Raw genomic sequence first — 24,824 nt, forward strand, 5'->3', positions numbered from 1 at the left:
GCACAGAATCTTAGCCACTGGGCCACGAGGGAAGTCCTGGACCCCTTCATTTTTTGATGGGATTGCTAGACTGGATCTATCAAGGAAGTACAACAATCCTAGAGCATATTTTATTTTGTATATTTGCATTTTTGTTATTGTTGTTCTGGCTTCTCTCCCTCAACTCCAGTTTTACTGATATAATTGACATATAACATTCTATAAGTTTAACGTTTACAATGTGATGATTAGACACAGGTATATATTGCAAAATGATTACCACAATAAGCTTAGTTACTGCTCATCACTTCACATAGCTACCAATTTTCTTCCTTGGATGAGAACTTTTAAGATCTACTCTCTTAGCACCTTTCAAATATGCAATATAGTATTATTAGCTACAGTCATAATGTTGTACATGACATCCCCAGAACTTCTAAGTGAACATTCATGCCTCTTAACTACCTTCACCCCTCTTGCCTGGAAAATTCTATGGACAGAGGAGCCTGATAAGCTACAGTACATGGTGTTGCAGAGTCAGGACGGAGCGCGCGTGCGCGTGCACACACACACACACACACACACACACACACACACACACACCTTCCCCCTACCTCCCAATTTCTGCCTAACTAGTTCACTGAATTTGAGTTAAGGTATTAGAACTGTGCTTTCCTAGTGTCTCCATATACACAGAAAACAGCAACTTGAACGACAAAATAATTAGGAAGAGTTGCACCTTGTTGAGTATCTGGGTCTGAAAGATGAAAAACGAAGATCAGCCTCAAGCTGGGAAATCGTCTCCAATGATGACATGCAGGGCTCTACCCCGTGGGACATTTTCACTTAAGCCAAGTTTTCAGGGGACTTTAGGCTTGTTAAACTCGTGGATAACACAGTAGAAAGCTCACTCATCAGATGTCACAGGTGGTGGAGAACCCGCCTGCCAATGCAGGAGATGTAAGAGAAGCGGGTTCAGTCCCTGGGTTGGGAAGACACCCTGGAGGAGGGCATGGCAACCCACTCCAGTATTCCTGCCTGGAGACTCCCCATCAACAGAGGAGCCTGGCAGGCAATGGTCCATAGGGTCGCAAAGAGATGGACACGACTGAAGCGACCTAGCACAGCATAATAGAAACACTAAATAATGGAACTGAGCCCACCCAGTGGGCTCAAACAGTGGGTCAGATGGTTGTGGGCAGGGAACAGTGGAAGCTGGCCAGCTGATTTCTCCTTCCTCCCCCTCCTCCACCACCCACTCCTCTCATTCATCTCTGTGGCGTGTAAAAGTTTATAAACACACCCAGGGCTATGGAGAGAGTGAATGAGATGAAGGAAAATGGACGTGGCACCATCATTCCATACATTCTAAGTGGTGCCAGTGGGAGCAGAACTCAAACCCGAGCTCCCCCTTTTTTTCTTTTTCAAATTGTATTTATTTTTGGCTGTGCTGGGTCTTTCTTGCTGCATGGGCTCTTCTCTAGTTGCAGCAAGTGGGGGCTACTCTCTAGTTGCAGCTGCCAGCTCTAGGGCATGTGGGGTCAATAGTTGTGGTGCCCAGGCTTACCTCCTCTGCGGCATGTGGGATCTTCCTGGGTCAGGGATCGAACCTGTGTGTTTCCTGCATTGGCAGGTGGGTTCTTTGCCACTGCACCACCAGGGGAGCCCTGAGCTTCCCTTCTTTTCAAGTGATGCTGGTATCTCTAGGAATATTCTTTGGGAATGACCATGCCTGACTTTGTGAACATGAGTGTTCTGTGCAGTAACACGGTGCTTATGGAGATCTGCACACGCTTGCTGTACTCTTTTAATCAGGCAGCTGGGCCCAGGGTACAGCAACTGCTGCTAACACGTGCTTCTGCTGAGGCCAACACATCAAAAAGACCACCCATGCTAAAAATAGACTGGACAGCACATGCATTCAGACCGCAAGATCCAGAACCAGCATTTTAGATGAGCTACCAAATATGCCGAAAATAATGAACATTTTGGAGCTAAGGGAGACCGTAAGAAATCATGTGACCTAACTCCCCTCTTGGCGATGGAGAACCCTGGGCAGAGAGAGGCCAGCTGATATGCCCCAAATCGCCCAGTTAATTATGGGTGTGCTTGGCTTCTTGATGCGTGGTCCAAAGTTTCCTCTACTCTATTACGTTCTGCTCTAATAATGATAAGGATAATAATAGTAATAATTGTGATGACTTAATCTTTGTATCATTTTTTATAGCTTAAAAATCTTGGATGGTTTAATGAGGTCAGGAGAATAGACAAGGAAAACCATTGTGCCCTGTTCAATATTCATATTCATGCTACTTACTGGGGCAAAACAAAGATAAATATAGCTTTCTCTGGGAAAAGACTGGGGACAAAATGAGGAACTGAAAGGTTCTACCGCCTCTGTGTAGAAATAATGAGATATTAACCTTGAATTTGCTCAGTTCTTCCGTTTCTCTACCCACCCCTGTCCTCCCAGAATCTCACTCAGCAGCAGGTTTCTGCCATGGAGCAGAGCCCTGTGGGCCTTCCCAAAACAGATCTCCCTCCCCGCCCACCCCACATGTCTTCTGCCTGCCCTTGCCAAAGAATAAATCTAATCAGAGAAATGAAAAACCATACAAAGGCAGAGAAAAGCAGTCAAGCAGGACAAAATATTGGGTTGGCCAAAATGTTCATTTGGGTTTTCCATAAGATCTTACTGAAAACCCAAATGAACTCTTTGGCCAACCCAATAATAATAAAGTCATTAAACAAGGTCAAAGGCCTTTAGTTCCTCCTCATGGGCTGTGGATACTATTCTGAGCTGTGTCACTAAGTCTGCAGTATTTTGTCATAGCCTGCTATAGCCATCCTTCTGGGACAGGTGGACCCCCTCCCCAAATTTGGTTCAGACGTAGAGACTGAGGATGCCACACAAACAACAAAAGGACGTGCTTTCAGGGTGGATCCCACGCAGGTCCCAAAACCAGTTTGAGAAAGTGGGAAAAGAAGGTTGGGTGGAGGTTTTGTGGTGGGTAGGAAGTGGGGACGGAGAAGGCAATGGCAGCCCACTCCAGTACTCTTGCCTGGAAAATCCCATGGACAGAAGAGCCTGGTAGGCTACAGTCCATGGTGTCGCAAAGAGTCAGACACGACTGAGCGACTTCACTTTCACTTTTCACTTTCATGTGTTGGAAAAGGAAATGGCAACCGACTCCAGTGTTCTTGTCTGGAGAATCCCAGGGATGGGGGAGCCTGGTGGGCTGCCGTCTATGGGGTAGCACAGAGTCGGACACAACTGAAGCGACTTAGCAGCAGCAGCTGCAGGAAGAGGGGACAGGGTGAATTTCCTATCCCGTTAATACCAATTCTTATCCGCTTTCCCAGATGTGGGGCAGAAAGAGAATAATGTGGGGTGATGCTTACATCCTGTCAGCAGTCCAATATCAAAAACTGGAATCGGACTTTATTACTCAACAATAGAAGATCGATGCACCAATCTTCCTCTAGCTCCATCTAAGCAACCATCCATCCATCTTCCTTCCATATATTTGGCCATCCATCCTTCCTTCCACCCACCCATCCATCCATCCATCCTTCCATCCACCTATCCATCCATCCTTCCATATATCTGGCCACCCGTCCGTCTACCCATCCATCCAGCCATCCATCCATTCATCCATCCATCCATCCTTCCATCTACCCATCTATTCATTCAATATTTTACTGCATATCCATTGCGTATCAGCCACAACTAGAGATTATGGATACAGTAGTATCACTGAAATAATTTTTCCTTCCATTGTGCTCACTACCTGGTAGGAGTGACCACTGAATTGATTTTTAAATATTTGATTATTGGTCAAGTATCACAATTGTGCTATACGGAGAAGGCTAAGACAGCATAACAGAGAAAGATTTTTCTTTCTAGGAATTTTAGAGGAATTTTCCCTGAGAAGGCAACAGTCTGTGCTGCTCTTGATTAACACCAGGAGTTCAACCAGCAGAGACAGAAGTGTAAGAATTTTAGGTCTTAAAGGGAACACAATTGACAACCGTTACAGAGGTGTGATGTCTTATCTCTGTGACAGTGAATGGGATTAGCAGAAGAGGGTTTTCCCATTTTGATCCCATATGATTCGGGATTGGGGAATTATAGGATATCATGAGATAATTTGGAACAAAAAGCTAGAATAGTGGGATGAAGCAGCTTTAAAGATGGCCAGTAGCAGGCTATCTCCAGGTTGACCCTTTTTTTTGGCTGTGCCGGGTCATAATTGCAGCACGTGGGATCTAGTTCCCTGACTAATGATTGAATCAGGGCCCCCAGCATTGGGAGTATGGAGTCTTAGCCACTGAACCACCAGTGAAGTCCCAAGGTTGACCTAATTTAATGATGGGCTTAAAAAAATTTTTTTTTTAGCCTGAAGCCATTGACTCACACCTGGATTAATATACATGAAGGAAAACATATGAGACCTGTAGCATGGACAAGACAGGGAAGGGATGGTTTCGTGTAAAGGGAGTTCATAATGAGACTTTTTGGCATAGACAGCAGGTTTTTTTTTCCCCTCAATCATGGTCCAAGTAAATGAAGCATCGAGTATGTAGAATTACAGGACGGTTGATTGTGGGGAGCATGGATCTGCAGGGCTGGCAGAGGAATAAAGCTGCTCATCTTGATTCAGAATGGATCTCCTCCCCCTCGGATCCTCCTCTTTGTGACATCCTAGAACATCCCAGGACACTGCTGCTCTTTGAACTCCACCCTTTGATCCCAGAGGTCTGGCAGCCCCAGTAGCAGCCTCCACCCTCATGTGGGTATCAGCTGGGGCAGCCTGGAGTTTTATAAGAGTTCCAACATTAATGACTCGGTTCTGCTGGAAGGAGACAAGTCCTTTCTCTCATTCCTACCCTCCCCGCTTCATGCTGCATCCCCACTTCTCTCTCCCTCTGTTTCATATTTTAGATTCAAGAGGATCTTTCATATATATAACAAGTCCTTGCTTTGAACTTAAAAATAAACAGTATGAAAGAAAAAATAGATGGTCCAATCTTACTTGAAGTGCTCAAATATGATTAGTATTAGACTGTGAAAAACCTCCGCCTTATCTCTAGTTGCCAGCTGCTGGGAACATTTTGAGAGATCGGGCTGGTTGTTGTGATGTGATTTTTTTTTTAAACAAAACATAAGCCCCAAGTGATCTGTGTATAAACTCTCCACAAAATCCCCTTTGTCAAAAACTCAATCTTTCTAATTTTTATTCCCCCATCATTTGGCCTGATCCCAGTTTATGGAAGTCAGTGCGGGAGTAAAACAGAATCCAATCCCGATCCAATTCCTTCTCTCTGTATTTCTGCTTTTCTCTTTTCTAAACTTGCCTGGCTACATCTAAGGATTTCCCAGTTGAAGAAACAAATTATTTGGGTCACACAGGCCACCGCTGCTGTTTATGAGCCAAAAATTGCTGCCTGGCATTCTGAAAAATGATTTCTGAACCCACACAGGGCTGTCCTGCATGTCAACAACTTCAAATTATGGGTAACAGATTTGCATCTTCCATAATTTCATGGCGTCATTCAATGGGACTTAAAAAAAATAGGCTAAATGATAAAATGGTTTCTTTTCCCCCTCAAATCTCTTTTTGAAAAAGCTGCCTACCTCTTTCATCAAAAAGAAAAACAAAAAAAAGTTTGTCTTAATTCACTGAAGAGTTGAGCTTTAAAGCACAAGACAAGTTTAAATCCATGAATTACTGTGTGTATGATATATGAGCCAATTATAGAAAGAATAGGAAATAGCTAACCATTTCATATCAATCTCCAGCTAAACTATGTGCAGGAAAATTAATTTAGGATTCAGTCAAAGAAGGAGATAACATTAAGTTCCTTCTGAACACACTACTATGGAAGAATATTTAAGGGGCACCAAAAGTAAAAGATAATGAATATTTATCTTCAGTGAATGTGTACTTTTGGAGAGAGACAAGACTTCAGAAGTTGTGTGTTGACACTGAAAAGGTTTCTAGCGGGACTTCCCTGGCAGCCCAGCGGTTGATTCCCCCTGCCAATGCAGGGGACATAGGTTTGATCCCTGGTCTGAGAAGATCCCGCATACCACAGGGCAACTGAACCTGTGTGCCACAACTACTGAGCCAGCACTCCAGAGCCCAGGAGCCACAACTACTGAGGCCCGGGCACCCTAGAGACTGTGCCCTGCGGCAAGAGAGGCCACTGAAATAAGGAGCCCCACACACCTCAACTAGAGAGTAGTCCCTGCTCATCGCAGCTAGAGAAAAAGCCTGCTCAGCGATGAAGACCCAGCGCAACCAAAAATAAATAAATGAATACATTAAAAAATTTTTTTCTCGCAATTTGCTCAGAAGAAGATTTCCCTGATGGTCCAGTGATTAAGTGACTAAAACTCTGAACTTTCAGTGAAGGAATGGGAGTTTGATTCCTGGTTGGGAAACTAAGATCCTACATGCTTTGTGGTGCAGTAAAAAAAAGAAAAAAAAAAATTTACTCCTAAGAAAAGGCCAAGTAACAGAGGATCATTAATGAGTAAATCAGCGATAAGTTAATAGGTGCCACCAATTGATGGCAATGGGGCATTCCCATAGGACTGGAGAGGTCCGGGAGGATTTCAAGTAAAAGATGAAATTTTTTTTTTTTCCCTGGACTTCAGGCATGTGTGTGTGCTCCTTTGTGTCTGACACTTTGAGACCCCATGAACTGCACCCTGCCAGACTCCTCTGTCCATGGAATTTCACAGGCCAAGAATACCGGAGGGGGTTGCTAATTCCTTCTCCAGGGGATCTTCCTGATCCAGGGATCTAGTCTACATCTCCTACTGAAATCCTAGAAGGTAGGAAAAGCTAAGCGGAGAAGGCGATGGCACCCCACTCCAGTGCTCTTGCCTGGAAAATCCCATGGATGGAGGAGCCTGGTGGGCTGCAGTCCACGGGGTCGCTGAGAGTTGGACATGACTCAGTGACTTCACTTTCAGTTTTCACTTTCATGCATTGGAGAAGGAAATGGCAACCCACTCCAGTGTTCTTGCCTGGAGAATCCCAGGGACGGGGGAGCCTGGTGGGCTGCCGTCTATGGGATCGCACTGAGTCAAACACGACTGAAGCGACTTAGCAGCAGCAGGAAAAGCAAAGAGGATGTCATCTCAGAAGACCTGGAAAAGGGGCTTCCCTGGTGGGCCAGTGGCTGAGACTGCTCCCAGTGCAGGAGGCTTGGGTTCAATCCCTATTCAGGGAACTAGGTTCCCCAGGCCACAACTAAGACTCAGCACAGCCAAATAGATAAATATTTAAAAAAAAAAACCTGAAAAGGACATCTCAGAGATTCTCAGGCATCAATGAATAGGGCTGTTTCTTTGGTTTGGAGAACTCATGGGGAGTTGTGATTCAAAAGAGTATTTTTTAAAAAATCAAATACCTAGGAAATAACCAAAGAAAGATATTCAGGACTTGTACACAAAAAACTACACATAATGACTGTCAGTAAATGGAAGGAAATACCATGTTCATGGATTGGACGATTCAATCTTGTTACATTATCTTCTTTTCTCAGCATCAATTTATATATTCACTGGCATCTCAATGAAAACCCCAGCAGATTTAATTTTTGTGGAAATTGACAAACTGGTTCTAAAATTCATATGGGAAAAGAAAAGGATAAGAAGAGCTGTGGTAGAAGAAGAATCAAGATGATTATACTTTATGATTTATGAAAAAGTTGTAGTAATGAACATTGTTGTTTTTCTAATATACAGATAGGAACATTAATCGGTGAAGTGGAATAAACATAAGACATATGCGACATACATATTCAGTCACATGACTTAAACAAGGTTACCACTTATGTCACTGGGGACAGTGTAAACTGGATCACCAGCTTCGGAAAACTGTTTGATCATATCTAATAAGACTTGTTGTTCTGTCCCTCAGTCATGTCCAACTCTTTGTGACCCCATGGGCTGCAGCACACCAGGCTGCCCTGTTCTTCACTATCTCTGAGAGTTTGCTCAAACTCATGTCCATCGAGTCAATGATCCAACCATCTCATCCTCTGTCATCCCCTTCTCCTCCCGCCCTCCATCTTTTCCAGCATCAGGGTCTTTTCCAATGAGTTGGCTTTTCACATCAGGTGGCCAAAGTAGTGAAGCTTCGGCTTCAGTGTCAATCATTCCGACGAGTATTCCACATTGATTTCCTTTAGGGTTGACTGGTTTGATCTCTTTAGACACATGAATACTCAATGACAGCTCCATATTTAGGTATATCAACAGAAATGTGTATGTAAGTGCAAGAATATACATGAGATCACTGTTTATTATTCATTATTGCTGCCAACTGGAAACAAATCAAATGCCTATCAGCAATTGAATGGATAATAAATTATAGCTCATTCATACTTAGTTACAGAACAGAAATGGACTCACAGACTCAGAGAATGAACTTAGGGTTGCAGGGTGGGGGGAAGGCTGGGGGATGGGATAGGTGGAGTTTGGGATGGACATGCACACACTGCTGTATTTAAAGTGGTTAACCAACGAGGGCCTACTGTATGGCACAGGGAACTCTGTTGAATGTTACATGGCAGCCTGGATGGGAGGGGAGTCTGGGGGGGAGAATGGATACATGTGTGTGTATGGCTGAGTCCCTCTGCTGTGGACGGGAAACTATCACAACGCTGCTAACTGGCTATGTTTGTTGTTGTTCTGTCGCTAAGTTGTGTCCGACTTAACTGGCTATACTCCAATACAAAACAAAAAGTGAACAAAAAACCGATAGTTCATTTGTACCCTGGAACACTCTATAGCAGGTTTGGGCTGCTCCAGCGAAATAGCGCAGACAGACAGCTTATAAACCACAGCATATATTTCTTACAGCTCTGGAAGCCGGGACATCCAGAATCAAGGCCCTGGCAGGCTCTGTCTTCGGGGCGACTACCTTCCTAGGCAGCTATGCGCTGAACCTTGTGTCTGTAAAGGTCAGAGAGTAAATATTTTAGGATTTGCTGGACTTACTGCCTCTGACACAAGCACTCATCTCTGCTGTCCTAGTGTGAAAGTGGCCACAAACAACCCACAAATGCATGAGCGTGGCTGTGCCTCTAGAATTTTATTTTTGGACAGTGAAATTTGAATTTCATATAATCTTCACATTGCAAAATGCTACCCTTTAAAAGCATTTGCTTTCAACCATTAAAAATTATACAGACTCTTCTTAGCTCGTAGGCTGTACAAAAACATTTGATCTCTTTGGGAATGAAATGAGGAGAAATTAGGGGACTTCCCTGGTGGTCCAGTGGCTGAAACTCTACTCTGTGAATGCAGGGGGCCTGGGTTCGATTCCTGGCCAGGAAACTAGATCCCACGTGCTATAACTAGAAGTTCACATGCTGCAGTCAAAAAAGATCTCACATGCCACAGCTAAGACCTGAATAATCCAAGTAGATAAATATTTTTTAAAAAAGAAGAGAAATTAACCACTGCTACACACTCAACAGTATAGATGAACTTCACAGACTATAGTGTCGAGTGAAGAAAGATTGAACAAAAAGAAGCAGAGAGAGTTTATGACTCCACTTAAAGAAAGCTCAGAACCAGGCAAAACTAACTTAGGGTGATAAAGGTCAAACCAATGGTTACCTGAAGTAGTGTAATAGGCAGGCTTCTGAGCTGCGGCTAATGTTCTATTTTGTGATTTGAATGGTGGCTATTCAGCCATGTTCACTTTATAACACTCCTCAAGCTGTGCTGTAAATTTGCTGTATTTTCTACAGGACAATTTAAACAATTATTAACCTAGGTTCACTTAAGAGCACTGTGGGCTATCTAAGCACATGTAGAAAGACTGCTGGTCTAAACCTCAGTTCTATCACTAGCTGGGTGACCGTGGGTGAGTTGTTTCACCTCTCTGTTCTTTAGTTTTTCTCAGTTGTGTAAAAGGGGATAACTGTGATTCTCACGTCATAGGATTTCTGTAAGAATTCTGAGTTAACTCTTATAAAGCTGCCTAGAACAATGCTTGGCATACCCAAAGCACTCAATAAATGTTAGCTAGTATTACTGTGGCCAATAACTTTTTTTTTTTGCTTTGGGTCTTATGTTCCAGCCTGTTAAGATGTTTATAAACTTTTGATTCTGCCATATATTATGTTTACTTTCAGATTCAGTCTTAGGTCAGGAGCACAAAGAAGTCTTTCTACCTCACATGTGGTCCAGCCTGACTCACCAGGAATACGAGTCTGGAGAAGAGCCTGGGAGTGCAGGCTTGTGGTCATAAATAATATAAATATCCCTCATCTTATTTAGAACGTACACACTGCCCGTGAAAAGCGGCAATGTCAGTAGGTGCTAGTTGAAGACTCTGAGATCTGGGATTCCAAACAAATATACATTTCCATTTTGAACTAATCATTTTTATAGGAAACAGAAGGGGCTTGTTGGAGGGGTGTATGAACAATATATTTTGTTTCTTGTCTGTTCTCCAGGCCTGGGTCTTTGCATTGAAGGAGTGCCTGAGGCAAAGTCTTTTGCCCTCCAGGAACTTTATAAGGTGTAACCCCCCACTCACCCACTTTAAATCTTTTCCTGGAAAAAAAAAAGGCTGAAAATAAATAAAGACAGAAATAAACATATTCTAGAGGCTACGATCTCGTTAGGTGCTATAAATGACCATTCTCCCATACTGGAAGGTATAATGTTCTGTAGCTTTGAAACAGGGAAGCCAACAGTTTTTTTGGCTGCCTATAAACATTCACTTCCTGTTCAATCATTCAACAGATTTTCAATCATTCAACAGTTTTTATCGAGTACTTCATATCTGTGGCATAAAAGTCCAATGAAATACCGATTGAAAGAAACCTTTTTAACTCTTCTTTTGTTTAAGGTGATGCTTCTTTAAACTCGCTGACCACGGAATGTCACAACCTCCTCCTCCTTCTTTTTTTGTCTTTCTCCCAGTCATACCTATTTATATCGCAGAACATACTTTGGGAAATGCTGAGTTAACCAGTCCTTTATTGCTGAATCCTGAGCTTTCCCAAGTTTTGCTGCCATAAATAACACCATGGTGAACATTCTTATACCTACAGCTTTGCTCACGTGTTAGATTATCTCTTTAGGATAAATTCCTAGGAGTGGAATTGTTGAGCTAAAAGCTCTGTTTCTTTTTACGTGCGTAAAAGACCCTGGTGTCAGTTTTACAAATCTTAGGTAATCGTAGACTCATAAAACATCAGAGTGGGAAGGGATCTTGGAGAGCAGCTTATCAAGCCCTCCTGCTGGGCCGGGACGACCACGGCTAGAAGCCCTGTCCATCCTCAGACGCTTCTCCAGGCGCTGTGTGGGCTCTGGGGACAGCTGTGCAACAGAAGAAAGACAGATTGGAGGGAGTCAGTGAGGCACTGCTGGACTCCACTAGGAGCCTGTCTCCTTGCTAGCGGGCTTTCTTCTTCAAGCCAGAGGACCTATATGCCATGATGGACCATTTACTGAGAATAAAATGCCAGTGGAGCCAAGATCCAATTTAGCACCAACTCTTCCCATTAAAGGATAGCCAAGATTCCCAAGAAGCCCACAAAGGGTGCAGTGTGTGCATGTGTGTGTGTACACTAGTCCTAATGAGACGCACACGGGACAGCATGTGATGTTAATTTCCTTGCCGCTCAGCCATGACCCTGCCGCTTAGGCTGCCTTCAGAAAGGATTAAGCTGGCAGTTGTGTGAATTACTTTCTAGACTTATCAGGAGAGCTGGCTGCTATGTGCTGAGCACATGGGCCCCTGTTTGTTTGTTTTCTGGCTGCACAGGGTCTCCACTGTAGCACACGGGCTTTCTCTAGTTGCCGTGAGCAGGGACTGCTCTCCAGTTGGTGTGTGAGGGCTTCTCGTCACAGTGGCTTCTCTGGATTTGGAGCACCGTCTCTGGAGCACAGGCTCAGTAGCTGTGGCACATGGCCTCAGTTGCTCCGTGGCGGGCAGAGTCTGCCAGGGATCAAACTCATGTCCCTGCACTGGGAGGTGGATTCTTTTTTTAAAATTTTTTAAAAATTTAAATTTTCTTTTTTTAAAATTTCTATGTCTATGTCTCCATTGCTGCCCTCAGGTCCCTCAGTACCATCTTTTTAGATTTCATATATATGCATTAATATATGATATTTGTTTTTCTGAACTTACTTCACTCTGTATAATAGGCCCTAGGTTCATCTACCTCATTAGAACTGACTGAAATTTGTTCCTTTTTATGGCTGAGTAATATCACATTGTATATATGTACCGAACCTATTTATCCTTTTATTGGTTGATGGACATCTAGGTTGCTTCCATGTCCTAGCTATTGTAAATAACGCTGCAATGAAGACTGGAGTACATGTGTCTTTTTCAATTAAGGTTTCCTCAGGATATATGCTCAGTAGTGGGATTATAGGGTCATAAGGTAGATTTATTCCCAGCTTTTTTTTTTTTAAAGGAATCTCCATACTGTTCTCCATAGTGGCTGTATCAGTTTACATGCCTGGCAGGTAGATTTTAAACCATTGGACCACCAGGGAAGTCCCTAGGTAGTCCTTTTAACTTTACATATGAACTGACTACTAAGTCACTGATCGTTTCAAGTTCTGGGTTTAGCTCATACATTTTTAGCCAAGGAGACCTCCTGCTGTCAGTTCCCGTGCTCATTTCCAGGCCTCAATTTTCCTGTCTCTAAAATAGGTGTGTCCATGGATAATACCCTTGAATAGGGAGATGGACTTGGGAGAACCTGTGTCTGGTACAAGGGGGTCTTGGGCTCCCAAGTGCCTCACAGCCCAGGCATTTCACCACCCCTCCCCCAGCTCTGTTCTTTTCTCGTCTTATGAGCTATAAATCATCAAGGACTCAGCACTTGCCATCACAATTCACCCTGTGTGCCCCCGCTGAGATCCCACTTTTCCTCCTTAATTCTTCCTTAATTCATAGACTTTTATGTAAAGAAGTTACAAACAAACAGATGTTTCTGGATGGCATCCCATGATTTAAATCAAAATTCAGGCAGCAGCAGTATCACGTGAGTAAAGATAATTCTCCCCATGCAGTGAGAGGTGGATTCAGAGGAGATGAAGTTTCGTATGTGATGAGCTGTCCTCTGCCTCCCCAAGTTATTTAAAAGCAACATGAAGGAAGAGCCAGGGCATATTCAGGGTATGAAGGAGTTTTTGCAAAACGAAAAACAAACAAACAGGGACTTTCCTGGTGGTCCAGTGGTTAAGATTTTGCCTTCCAATGCAGGGAGTACAGGTTCAATCCCTGATCAGGGAGCTAGGATCCCATATCCCTCAAGGCCAAAAAACCAAAACATAAAATAGAAGCAATATTGTAACAAATTCAATAAAAACTTTAAAAATGGTCAACATCAAAAAAAAGAAAAAAACTTAAGAAAAAACCCCATAAAACCCAAGGTAATCAAACATCAAAGATTAATGTTGATAAAAGAAATCAACCCCCAAAGAAATCAACCCTGATTATACATTTGGAAGGGCTGACACTGAAGCTGAAACTCCAATACTTTGGCCACCTGATGTGAAAAGATGACTCACTGGAAAAGACCCTGATACTGGGAAAGATTGAGGGCAGGAGAAGCGGACAAGAAGGTTGGTTGGCATCAGCGACTCAGTGGACGTGATTTTAAGCAAACTCTGGGAGATAGCAAAGGATGGGGAAGCCTGGCATGCTGCAGTCCATGGGGTCACAAAGAGTCAGACACTTAGTAACTGAATAACAACAACTCAATCTCCTATCTTCCGACTAAAATCACCTTTTCTCAGCCTGTCGAAGACTCTATCCCAAATTGCCTTAAAAACACATTTGGTTTTCTTTTTTTCTCTTCTTTTAAAATTTTTATTTAAATTTATTTGGGTGTGTTGGGTCTTATTGTGATACAAGGGTTTAGTTGCCCTATGGAATACAGGATCTGAGTTCCCAGACCAGGGGTTGAGTCTGAGTCCTTTGCATTGGAAGGCAGATTCTTAACCACTGGATCACCAGATAAGTGCCTGTTTGTTTTTGTTTTCTGATCTGCTAAATGGCTGAGAGTCCCTTGGACAGAAAGGAGATCAAACTGGTCAATCCTATAGGAAATCAACCCTGAATATTCACTGGAAAGGCTGATGCTGAAGCTCCAACACATTGGCCACCTGATGTGAAGAGCTGACTCACTGGAAAAGACCCTGATTCTGGGAAAGGTTGAAGGCAAAAGGAGAAGGGGGCAGCAGAGGAAGAGATGGTTGGATGGCATCACTGACTCAATGGATGTGAATTTGAGCAAACTCAGAGACAGAGTGAATGACAGAGAAGCCTGGTGTGCTGCAGTCCATGGGGTCTCAAAGGGCTGCACTTAGCAACTGAACAACAGCAACAACGAAAATGCGTGTCACTTCTGTTATGCAAATCCACTCCAGGAAATCCTAGGTCTCGGCATTCTGCTCTGAAAATTAGAGGGAAATAAACGGCCTGTACCCCAGCCTGCTATGGTCATCAACAGAACTGCAGAGTTGGAGACCAAGAGGGAGCAAGACTCCACCCACTTCCTCCTGCTCCAGCCAGGGGACCCCTGGTCTTGAGGGAGCCTTGCTCTCTGGCCCATTCCCTCGAAGAAACGGTCGTTCCTGGAAATCCACTCCAAGCCTCCCCCAGCCTTCCAACAATGTGTGTTTATGGCTGCAGCACCGCAGCTGGGAACCATAAGGCATGAATGAACGTGTGTCCATACTTTGGAGCCGATTTTCGTCAGAAATGTACTAAACACTTCATAAATTAAGTCCTTGGCTGTCAAGCTCCTCTGATATTAGGTTAGTCATTGCTCGCCATTCCCTGAACAAAACCCAGGGGATGGCCGCACCAGATGGTGCCAGAGGTTTTCCTTTTTTTCTTTTTGTTAATGGAAAATGTGTGGGGAGGAATAAGTTACCTTGTCCCCTGCTACACAATCACAGATGTGAGTGATGGACATTCCAGCTGGTTTTCCCAGCGCTGCAGCCTTTCTGTCCTCCCCCCAGCATGGACCAAGTGCAGACAGGCTTTTGGTGGAGGGTGAGGAGTTGGCTGAGACCTTAGATGCCTAGATTTCCCCCAGGTTTTGTGAGTGCCAGGCACTGATGTCAACACTTTATGCATTTAGAGGAATCAGTCCTCCAGGATGATCTCATGATGAGACAGTGTTATTATCCCCCACTTGACTGCTTAAGAAGCTGAAGTACATGAGTGAATAACTCATCCAAGGACACATAGCTGTGCACAGCTGAGATGAGGTTCACGAACATGCCTTGCCCTTAGCCACCTGCTGCACGGCTGCTGCTCCATGGGTGTCAGACCCGAGTCAGAGCCACTCTGCTGGCAGAATGGGCAGAAGCATGGACGTCAGCCCTCCTGTGTGTGTGTGCACTCAGTTGTGTCTGACTCTTTGGAACCCCATAGATTGTGTAGCCTTCCAGGCTCCTCTGTCCAGGGGACTTCTCAGGCAAGAATACTGGAAAGTGAAAGTGAAAGCGTTTGTCGCTCAGTTGTTTTGACTCTGTGTGGTTTTTTTTTTTTACAGTATCTTATTGTCTCTATTTTTTTATTATTATTTTTTTTACTTTATTTTACTTTATAATACGCTATTGGTTTTGCCATATATTGACATGAATCCACCACGGGTGTATACATGCTCCCAATCCTGAATCCCCCTCCCACCTCCCACCCCATATCATCACTCTGGATCATTGAAACCCCATGGACTGTAGCCTTCCAGGTTCCTCTGTCCATGGGATTCTCCCGGCAAGAACACTGGAGTGAGTTGCCGTTCCCTTCTCCTGGGATCTTCCCAACTCAGGGGTTGAACCTGGATCTCCTGCGTTGCAGGCAGATTCTTTACCATCTGAGCCACCGGGGAAGCCCAAGAATACTGGAATGGGTGCCGTTCCCTTCTCCAGGGCATCTTGGGGGGGATCGAATGTGGGTCTCCTGCAGTTCCTCCACTGGCAGGCAGCTTCTTTACCACTGAGCCACCTGGGAAACCCTCAGCCCTGCAAGCCTGTCTTTGTTTCCTTATGCAGTAAAGATGTTCTTAGGATCTACTGCCCTAGAGGGTCTTAGGAAATTTCCCTTTTTAATATTTTATTTGGGGTTCACTGATAACTCAGTTGGTAAAGAATTATCCTGCAATGCAGGAGACCCTGGTTCAATTCCTGGGTCTGAAAGATCCCCTGGAGAAGGGATAGGTTACCCACTCCAGTATTTTGGGGCTTCCCTTGTGGCTCAGCTGGTAAAGAATCCATCTGCAATGCAGGAGACCTGGGTTCAATTCCTGGGTGGGCCTAGGGATCTACTTAGATCTACTTAGTAGTTCTACTAGGGGTCTATTTAGTAAATCTTAGGAGCTACTGCCCTAGAAGTTCTTAGGAAAATTTCTTTTTTAATTTTTTATTTATTTGGCTTTGTTAGGTTTTAGTTGCACATGCAGGATCTTTCATTGCAGCTCACAGACTCTAATTGTAGCGAACAGACTCAGTAGTTGCTCTGCAGTATGTGGGAACTTAGTTCCCTGACCAGGAATTGAACCTGTGTCCCCTGCATTGGAAGGCGGATTCTTAACCACTAGATCATCAGGGAAGTCCTTAAATTGATTTACTTTAAAAATCAGTCCCCCTTTGAGAGAATTTGCAATTCTAGCATCCCTTGATAGAGGAGTGAGGCAAAATTTGGGGGTCTTAAAGAAATTAAAAAAATCAATTTTCTTAAAGACACTTTTACTACATTTAATATTTTTAAGAAGTTTTTTTTTTTTTTTTTCAAGAAAGAGAGATGGTCGTTATTTCCCCCCTTGGGGAATATCAGTTGCCTGAACTCTGCCTGTGGGGTAGGGATGCTGATGGTAACAGACACTCCACACACAGACCTTCACAAGACCCTCTGGGGCATCACATTTTACCCCACCTTTCCCTACTCGGGAGTCTCCATCTGCTCAGAATCACTCACTTCGGGCTCCAGGCTGCCACTTTCAGCTACGCTGTTGGTCTGCTTCACCTGTCAGTACTCTCATATCCCTTCTATTATATACATCTTCGGAAATCTGTGGGCACTGATAGTTTTCCCCTCCTGTTACTTTAATTGGCTCCCCTGGTAGTTCAGACGGTAAGGAATCCACCTGCAAGGCAGGAGACCTTGGTTTGATTCCTGGGTTGGGAAGATCCACTGGAGAAGGAATAGGCTACCCACTCCAGTATTTGTGGGCTTCGCTGGGGGCTCAGGCGGCAAAGAATCTGCTTGCAATATGGGAGACCTGTTACTTTAAATGCTCCAGTCTCAGTGCTTTCTGAACTCCTCTGCTTTTTATTTCAGAGGAATCAGGGGAAGGCTGTGCAGATCTTGAGTTGGAAGTTTGTCTTCTTGGGTTTTGAAGAGAGGAGAGGTGCTCTAAGGGAGACAGACTCACAGAATCTAACCCAACGTGGAGTGGGTAGGGGTCTTTGAGGAGGACACCCGTGGCCCTCAGGTCGATAACTGTGGTTTAGAGCGCGTGTGAGAACTGTGATGCAGGCCAAGCAAATGGGGCAGCGAAGTCTCTTTCTCATGCTGACCGTGCCCTGGGAAGGCAGTAGCCTTGGCACTGGAGTTTGGAGAGACTCCAGAGCAGGCAGAGGAGAGGTGGAGTCACGGTGGGTGGAAGAGAAGGCTCAGGGCTGCCGTGATGGTAACTGTTTGGCTTGGGAAGGGGAGAGGCTGGGGGCAGGCTTACTAGGAGCGGGATGTCCTGTGCAACTGGTTAGGGTTCAAAGAAAGTGTGAACATCTTGCCAAAGATCAGACACCTGGAGAGGGCCAGAGTGAACATGCAAACCCAGGTTCTGATTCTTTCCAAGCTCACCGATCCCTCCACACCGTGAGACATCCTTTCTGAGTTGCTGCAGGAAGCAGGCTGCTCTGGTTACCAGATCAGGGAGCACGGGCGCCTTCACTGTGGCTCTCCTGTCTGTGTGCTCCCGAGGGCTTTCCACAAATCCACAGCTAGGTCTAGTTCTTTCTTCATCCACTTAAAAAAAATATCTTTTGCATTTCAAAAACTGTGTTGAAGGGGCTTCCCTGGTGGCTCAGTGGTAGAGTTTCTTTACCACTCTGTTGAGTGGTACTCTGTTCCCTGCCCCGCCCCACTTCATCCCCTGGCAGCCCCTAATCTGCTCTCTGCCTCTACGGATTTGCCTATCCAGGGTGCTTCATACATATGGAATTATATAATAAGAGGGCTTTTGTGCCTGGCTGCCTTCACTGAGCATACTGTTTTCAAGCACTTCGTTCCTTTTAAAGGTGGAGAAGTCTTCCGCTGCATGGACAGATTATATTTTGTTTATCCACTCATCCACTGTTGGGCGTTTGGGCTGTGTCCACCTTTGCTGCTGTGGAGACCATGGCTGTGGACATTCGTGGGTGGGGTTTTGTCTGAATTCTGAGCACCTTTGCTCTACACGGCTGTTTGAGCAATGCTCCCCTGGTGCTTGTCCTGAGCCTAGAATTCCACCTCAGCTCAGTCCACCCTCTGGAGCTAGCCGGGCAGGCAGAGGGACAAAGGGAGCTGTGCAGAATGCCAAATGGGAGCTCTGTGGCCATACCCTCCTGGGATTGAAAGCCATCCTCTGCAAGCCACTCAGGACAGAAACTTCTTTAGACCTGCCTGCACACAAAATGCTTCCTTAGGCTGAATGTCCTACTCCTTTCCCTGCCTGTCCAACTGCTAGTCCTCTTTCATCTCTAGCTTAACTGTCACCCCTGACTTACGTTCTTCTAAGTGGTGTTCTTTAGTATACAAGCTACTGAAAGAAAAGGCAAAGTATATCCTAAGTACATTGCAGTTTCCCCAGGACAGGAGCTGTACAACTATTCCGCCTGTGCTCTAGAGCCTGAGAATCATAACTACTGAAGCCCACATACCCTAGAGCCCTTGCTTTGCGACAAGAGAAGCCACAGCAATGAGAAGCCTGCCCACCACCACAAGAGAGAAGCTCCCCCAGACCCCCGCCACAACTAAGAAAAGCCCCACAGCAACGAAGACCCAGCACAGACAAAAATAAATAAATAAATAAATAAAATTATTTATTTTTAAAAGATAGCTTGAATATGTCCAGCATTGGGAATATAGCCAATATTTTGTAATAACTGTAAATGGAAAGTAACCTTTAAATTGTATAAAAGTAAAATATTAAAAAAAATATGTAGTACACAGGAGGATGTGTATAGGCTATAAACAAGTACCACACCATTTTATGTGAGACTTGGGCACTTATGGATTTTGGGGTCTGTGGGGTCCTGGAACTAACTCCCTGTAGGTACCGAGGAACAACGCAACTATCTGTCCACTTTGTCCACTGGATTCTTCCAGCCACAGTCCTGTGTGGCTGGCTCTGTTTCAATGTGCTCAAGTCCTGTCTTCCCAACAACAACTAAACCTTTTTGGGGGGAAGGACTGGGTCCAGCCCCACCCTACCCATCCACAGCCCGCTGTGTGTGAGGCTGCTCAGCAACCAGAGGAAATTCCTCACCCTGTCCAAGCTTCAGTGTTTCATCTGAAAGTGGGGGCTGATACACTTTTTCCTGCCTTGTCACTAGGGTCATGTGAGATGATGCTCTGGGACCCTCATCAGAGTCTGCAGAACCAGGCTCGTGGGAAGCAGCCAATCCGTGCTGGTGGTACCATCGTGGCTTCCCTGTAGGACCATACAAGGAACACAGCTCTGTTCTCCTTCGTCATGGAATTTTAACCTTAAATAAAAGAGCTGGAGAAGAAAAAACATCTAAGAGGCCAGTTTGAGAAAGAGAGTGATGATTTGTTTCTCAGAGGGCAGAGCCTTCCCTGAGCTTGGGCAGGAAAGTCCTGGGGTCACATTTAGAACAACCTAGTCACATACCAAAACTCAGGGGGCGTCTGAGTTACTCAGAGCACTGAGTGAGCTATTGTGGGCACTTTAGCAACAGTAACAAACATCTCTGTAGTGGAACAAAATGTGTCCTTTCTCTGGGTTGGAATTCCCAAACTCAGGGTTTAAAGGAATATGACTTTATTGTTATTTTCTTTAGCAGAAGACCCTGAGGTGTGAATCGAAGCTGCGGTGCTCCCCGGAGTCCGATGCTGCCTGGCCCGGCTGCCACCAGCACCCTGAAATGAATGGGCATATTATGCTTTCCATTAAAAGTTGTGGCTCTTAATTAAAAACGTGATCGCGGGTCTTTATGGAGACATTGTTTAGGTTTTCTTCAGCTGTTAACACGTAATAAATCATTTTAAAAGGACCTTTCCCCAGATTGCTTAATGGTTAGTGTATTTTTAAAAAGCGATTCGAAAATAAAGCTGGGATTAAATTTAGTGTTTGACAAGGTGCTAAGGGGCTCACCACCTCTCTGGGCTAAGACAAGCGGGCTTTGCTTGATCTGCTACTGACGGTTCTTGTTTCACCAGCTTCGACCCAGCTTCCCCATTTGAAACAGCAGGGTGACTTGGGTGTCAAAAGTTTAAATGGTGGGTACAGGGAAAAAGTGCAGCCAGCCCACTCTTTCATCTGAGCTGCCTTTTACTGTCTTATAATTGCAAAACATGCAACTCTGCTGAGAAGAAAAGCCTTTGTCTTTAATGATCTCTCCTGCAATGCCAGAAAGCAGGGGATGTGTGGGTTGCGTGTGGGTGCCTGTGAATAATCCATAAATCCCAAAACCTGGGCTTCATTTCTTCTTCCTGGTGCAGACTCCTACACCCGCGTGGAGTAAACAGGAAGTGCCCTTGGGTTCCAGTCCATTCGAGGGTTCTGTGCATACAGATGTAGGAATCACTGCGAATCTGAGGGGCGGCCACAAACATTTTCCGATATACTGGGCTGTTCTTAGGGCCTCTGGGTTGGATGGTACAGCAGAGACAAAACTAAAGGGCATGCCTGGAATTGATGTGGGACTTCAGTCATGCATCGATGTCCTACTTTAGGGATGCTGTGTTTTCTGCGAAGGAGAACAGTAATTGCTAGGGGTATGACGAGATGACAAAAGTCATAGTGTTTGCAAAGTACCTGTCACCAGGCAAATAAAAGATAATGATGATGATTCTAACCCAGTTTTACAATCGTTTAAAAATAAATAATTTCTTTGCAAAATTTCTAGTTGGCTGTGAAGATGGTTTCAGTTTGTTTTCTCTTCCCTCGTGGAATTTCCTGGTAGAGGAAGGCGTTACCTTGTTTGCTACTGGCTGAGAAGCTTGCTGTCCAAGTTTTCCTGGCTTTCAGGTGCCCATCTCCAAGCCAGGGTTCAGCCTCCAAGTGGCAGTCCCCCCAGGACACCAATAGAGGGGGTGCTACCCCCTGCTCTCAGCACCGGGGGCGCAGTGGCCGCTGGGTTTCCCTTTCACTGTCCTGGCTGTGACCTTGACTCCTGTGTGCCACGGAGACCACACACATGGCCGACAGCGGTTTTCATCTTGTTTACTGAAGGGAAAGGGAATTTAACTGGGATTCTTCAGAAATTACAAAATGCCAGACGTCGCATTCCTGGTTACCGTCCATTCCAAAGTTTATCCCTGATTCAACTTAAGGTCCGTCTGGCTGGGAGTGTCTCCACCTGTGTGGGGCAGCTTTCCCCTGAGTTGGTCTGTTTGCCTGCCTCCCCTGTTCTCATTTTCAACCCTGGCTCTGCACTCCTCGCCGCTACCCCCAGATTTTGATGAAGAAAGTAGCTTCCACCCAAGTATGAAGGATGCCAGCAAAACTCATGACATCAGCATATTGTACTTTTCCTACCATATTTTTTAAAAAGGGCTGCATTCTGTGGTTGACATTAGTTTACTCCTTGATTAACAGATATGTGTGTGTGTGTGTATCTGTTCTTTTGGGTGTTGTTTCTATACAGATTTGTTGTTCAGTTGTGTCTGACTCTATGCGACCCCATGGACTGCAGCACGCTAGGCTTCCCTGTCCTTCACCATCTCCTGGAGCTTGCTCAGACTCATGTCCATCAAGTTGGTGATTACCATTGAACCATGTCATCCTCTGTCACCCTCTTCGCTTGCTTTCAATCCTTCCCAGCATCAGGGTCTTTTCCAGTGAGTTGGCTCTTTGCATCAGATGGCCGAAGTATTGGAGCTTCAGCTTCAACTCCAGCCCTTCCAATGAATATTCAGGGTTCATTTCCTTTACAATTGACTGGTTTGATCTCCTTGCTGCCCAAGGGACTCTCAAGAGTCTTCTCCTGCACCACAGTTAAAGTATACATTTAGGCTACCAATTCCAGATGAATCTACTCTAATCAGTTAAAAAAATTTTTTTTTGCCTATATCGGGCCTTAGTTGCAGCATGTAGGATCTTGGTTGCGGTGCATAGGCTTTCTAGTTGCGGTCCGTGGCCTCTTTAGCTGTCTGTGACCTCTCTAGCTGCAGCATGTTGATTTTCTAGTTGTGGCTTGTAAACTCTCTAGTTGTGGTCCACGGCCTCTCTAGTTGTGGTCTGTGGACTCTCTCGTTGTGGCCTGTGGCCTCTCTAGTTGCTGTGTGTGGTCTGTGGACTCTGTAGTTGTGGTCCACGGCCCCTCTAGTTGTGGCCTGTGGCCTCTCTAGTTGCTGTGTGTGGTCTGTGGACTCTGTAGTTGTGGTCCACGGCCCCTCTAGTTGTGGCCTGTGGCCTCTCTAGTTGCTGTGTGTGGACTCCCTAGTTTTGGTCCACGGCTTCTCTAGTTGTGGCCTGTGGCCTCTCTAGTTGCTGTGTGTGGACTCTCTAGTTGTGGCCTGTGGCCTCTCTAGTTGCTGTGTGGACTCTCTCGTTGTGGCCTGTGGCCTCTCTAGTTGCTGTGTGTGGACTCTCTAGTTGTGGCCTGTGGCCTCTCTAGTTGCTGTGTGGACTCTCTCGTTGTGGCCTGTGGCCTCTCTAGTTGCTGTGTGTGGTCTGTGGACTCTGTAGTTGTGGTCCACGGCCCCTCTAGTTGTGGTCTGTGGACTCTTTAGTTGCTGTGTGGACTCTCTAGTTGTGGTCTGTGGCCTCTCTAGTTGCTGTGTGTGGCCTCTCTAGTTGTGGCCTGGAGGCTCAGTTGCTCTGCTACATGTGGCATCTTAGTTCCCCGACCAGGGATTGAACCTGCGTCCCCTGCGTTGCAAGGTGGATTCTTAACCATTGGACCACCAGGGTAGTCTCTTAATCCACTCCAATTGTGAACTGTTGCCTTTTCATTTTGATAAGAATTTTTGTCACTTTTATCACCACCAATCCTATCCCCTATGTGTAGTGTATGACTAGCATCACCCAGATCCTTCGCTGGTTAAACCTACATATTTGAAGTTATCCTTTGATCTCCATTTCTGTTTCTAGAAACCTCAAGACATCTCCATTTCGTACCGGCAATTTTCTTCCCCCATACTTCACCAGTGCTCCCATCTACCTCCTCAACTTGATGCACAAAAACTTTATGCTTCCATCATTAAGGTTTATAAAGTTTACATTTTGTTATGTAAGCAAGGTTGCCACCCATGAAGGCTAGAGTTGGTTCTAAAACTTGAGAACTCAGCCACAGCATTTATCCTTTTTTAGATCATGTAACAACTCTTCTTTGCAGAATCAAGCAATAATCTATGATTACATTTCTATTAATACAATGTGTAAATATCAGACTTCTTTCTTTACCTGGAAAATAATTTTCCAAGCTCAAGAAATATTTATAAATGGGGATTCAGCCTTCTCTCCTCCTCCAGATCACATAATAATCCTAGACAGTCAAGTGTTCAGGTCTTTGCAGTGGCTGGGGGTGGGGAGTCTCTCTCTTCTCATTCCCACCCTGGTGATTGTTGGGATGTAGTCTGGCATGTCAACTGGGATTGTTCTTCCTGGAGGCTGGGAACCTTCTTGGGCCACTTCTGAGTCATTCCACTGTGATTCTGCCACATCCTGTCCTCAGGGACTGAGGGTGCCCCTGCTCAAGGGAGCAAGCAAGCAACCACAGTTTGGGGAAAATCTCTCCTTTACTCCTCTGGTGGCCTACAAAGCCTCTCTCTCACACACACATACATACACCTCTTTTCTCTGAACCTCAAGTGTGCAATCTTTTCAATGAACTCAGGCTCCTAAAATATAGGAGAAACTGTTGACCTGGGCAGCTTCTATTTTCAGCTCTGCAAATATCTCTAAGACAAGAAACGATCAAGGGAAATGGATGGAAGCAAGACTGTAAGGAAGGCTGAGTGGGCACCACCTTGGGGAGCTGTTTGGCCATAGGGAGTGATGTGAAGATGATCCGCTGGGGGCAGAGGCGGCAGTTTCTCTGGTGCACAGGGGCCCTCACTCCCTTTTGCATTGTCTGCATCCGTGCTCCAGGAGCTGAGCTGAGTAACTTTGACCGAGACCTAGAATACTAAAATACTTGCTATGTGTGTGCTGACCTCTGCTCTAGATGAGCAATTCCACTTCTAGGGGTGGATGCTTAACTGCCCCAGATAGGGGCTGGAAGACGTGCTCCTGCTGATAATTGTTTGTAATCAGAAAACCTGGAAACAGCAAATGTTTCTCAGTAGGGGGAGGTGGGGTGGTGATGGATATACCATGATGACTCATGTACCAGATTCCACAAAGGAAGAGCAGTGAGTGAACCAGGTGGAGGAGGGAATGAATGCATGTATTTATTCACATTTCAGTAAAACCAGACTGGAAAAGGTCAGTTTTCATTCCAATCCCAAAGAAAGGCAATGCCAAAGAATGCTCAAACTACCACACAATTGCACTCATCTCACACGCTAGTAATGTAATGCTCAAAATTCTCCAAGCCAGGCTTCAACAATATGTGAACCGTGAACTTCCAGACGTTCAAGCTGGTTTTAGAAAAGGCAGAG

This window comes from Budorcas taxicolor, chromosome 19 (genome assembly GCF_023091745.1).
Source record: "Budorcas taxicolor isolate Tak-1 chromosome 19, Takin1.1, whole genome shotgun sequence".
Classification (NCBI taxonomy): domain Eukaryota; kingdom Metazoa; phylum Chordata; class Mammalia; order Artiodactyla; family Bovidae; genus Budorcas; species Budorcas taxicolor.